Source organism: Tachysurus vachellii, chromosome 8 (assembly GCF_030014155.1).
Source record: "Tachysurus vachellii isolate PV-2020 chromosome 8, HZAU_Pvac_v1, whole genome shotgun sequence".
NCBI classification, from domain to species: domain Eukaryota; kingdom Metazoa; phylum Chordata; class Actinopteri; order Siluriformes; family Bagridae; genus Tachysurus; species Tachysurus vachellii.
Window position 1 is genome coordinate 5,744,902 of NC_083467.1, and position 2,387 is coordinate 5,747,288.

Sequence of the window (2,387 nt, forward strand, 5' to 3'; positions counted from 1 at the left end):
GGTCACCATGTCACTTCACTAAAATAAATTACACATGCAAATCACACAAAATAAAGCATTTCACTTTATTTTTTGAAACAGGCTGCAATACAATGGTGAAGCCTAAAACCACACATCATGAATGTACAACAAATGTGTCAAATTAACAAATTTTGAACAAAAAAACAAACAGGACACTTCCTTGATGCTGCCCCCTTTGCAACACTTTCTTGCTCTGAGCTAGAAAGAGAAAAAAGTTTTATATTTAGTATGAATAGGCAAGACATTGCAGAGTCTTACTAGCATAGACCTTTTCAGTAAAAGATTGTATATACTAATGACGCATCACCTTTTTTTGGCAAAATACTCATATACTGGTAATTTATCAATACTGTTATTTAAAGATATTAATAGATCACGTTTTTGCATAATGTGCTATGCTGAGACCAGCGGATGTCGGAAGCGTGTCACGCCCTTCTGCTCCGCATTTACGCATGCGTAGAAGTTTCTCATTATTATAAGAAAAGTTAAGTTTCAAGCCAAGGTGGTAATTGAACAAAGAACTGCAAAGCGTTACACGGAGCAGGGCGGGAACAGATTCGTCAGAATTCGCCCTTATCTTAATGCAAACATGCCAACGCGATGCATGGTCATATACCTCTGAAATAAACAAATTAACCACTAGAACATTCATTCGATGGAGGCACACTGCTTTTAGGCGGACAATCGCGTGCACACTCGTTCCTCCTTTCATACAATAACTTACTTGTACAAACTGGACTTTCATAAGTATTCAAGTAACACGTTTCTAATTGTTGAAGCTAAATTCGTAGCAATTCAGAAATTCAATTTAAAAAAGTTTCTTTCTTGACCACAAACGCAAACACAAACACAAATAAACGAATGTACGTTAAAACGACAAATCTTACCTCTTTTCAGCGTCTTCGTCTCTTTGCGTTTCAGAAAATATCTTCATCTAACACTACAAACAAGTGTTTATTAATTTCAAAACCTCAAAATTGAATATTTTGCTTAGTTTATTGAAAGTTAAGCTTACCTCTTTCCACCGTCTTCACATGTGCGTCACAAAATGGCTCCAGTTTTTTCCAGATTTGCATATCACGTGGCTCACAGTCAAACTTAAAATATTATGTTATAATTACTTAGTTTTGATGCAATTTTAATACTAGTTGACGTGACTTATGTTTTTTCATTATATTTATGCATACATTTAGGTTCACCTTGTAACTTATATATTTATGTTACAGACACTATATATGCTAAGTAGAGGTTGGAAAGTTAAAATTACTTTGTTATTTATGTTTAGTTTATTTATTTTTAAAAGTAATGGTTGTTCAGCCAACGAATCGTTTTTTAGAGTGTAGGTCTTCAACTGTCGTTTGAAATTAGCCAGTGACTCAGCTGTCCGGACCACTAGGGGAAATTCATTCCACCACCTCTGTGCCAGAACAGAAAAGAGTCTTGTAGTATAATTACCTCTTACCCTGAGAGATGGTGGTACCACTCGAGCAGTGCTGGTAGATCTGAGTGTGCAAGGTGCAGTGCGAGTTCTAGTCTTAATCTACTGTATATGTCGTAGTTCTAGTCTTGTAGTCTTCTCTAGTTTTGTTAATAAATTAGCACTTTTATTTTATCCTGCATATTGGACTGATTCTCTGTATGTGGGTGATTGAGACACAGAGATCTGGGTTCGAGCCCCACTTCAGGTGGCATCTCCTGTTACAGTGGTCAAATAAAAACCAAACCAAGGTATTTTAAAGTAAAGCAAAACTCAGGAAAGAAACTTTAGATGAAAACAATAATATCTGAGGGAAATGTTTTATTGAAAGTCCAAAACAAATGCACAATTGTTTCTTTAGCAAAGTTACAGAAACAGCAGCTTAATGAAATAAACGATTTGACAGGAGAATATTTATACAATATTTAAATGAAATTTCACTTAGCTTGTTAATTAAAATATATTCAGAAGTCCAGATTCTCTTCTACGGGATATTATTGACAAAACCATCCCAGTATGACATCACATAAGGTACAGTGACAAAGAGTTGTTGATAAAGTGCTCTGACTCTTTTATTGTTGTTACAGGAGACTGAGAAACTTCTTTTAAATCTATTTGTTTTATTGGGTTGAATATCTGACAGAACGAAGAGACTCTCAGTTGCATAAGCAGACCTGAGGGAATGGAATCAAACACAATGAAGAATTCCTTTGCAGATACAGGAATGGAATAAGCAGAGAGAAATTCTGTCTAAGTATATAAGTGACTGTTGGGTTTAAGTAATTGACCAAGTATAATAATGTTATTGTTAAAACAATTAAAAAATGAACAAACAAAAAAAAAGAGTAACATCTGTCTGTCAAAATTAGAAAGTTTGATGGGGGTCCTG

The 2,387-nt window shown here is 34.8% G+C and overlaps 1 long non-coding RNA gene across 1 annotated transcript in view; it reads right to left on the reverse strand.

Annotated features, from left to right (window-relative positions):
• LOC132850599 (uncharacterized) overlaps positions 1-1,291 on the reverse strand; it is a 1,345-nt gene extending 54 nt beyond the window's left edge. Inside the window, exons 1-3 of the long non-coding RNA XR_009648987.1 lie at positions 1,037-1,291; positions 909-961; positions 1-219 (exon numbers count right to left, since the gene is read on the reverse strand). The exon at positions 1-219 is cut by the window's left edge and continues 54 nt beyond it. This is a non-coding gene — a long non-coding RNA (uncharacterized LOC132850599). The remainder of the gene's footprint in view (positions 220-908; positions 962-1,036) is intronic.
• Positions 1,292-2,387: the final 1,096 nt, after the last annotated feature.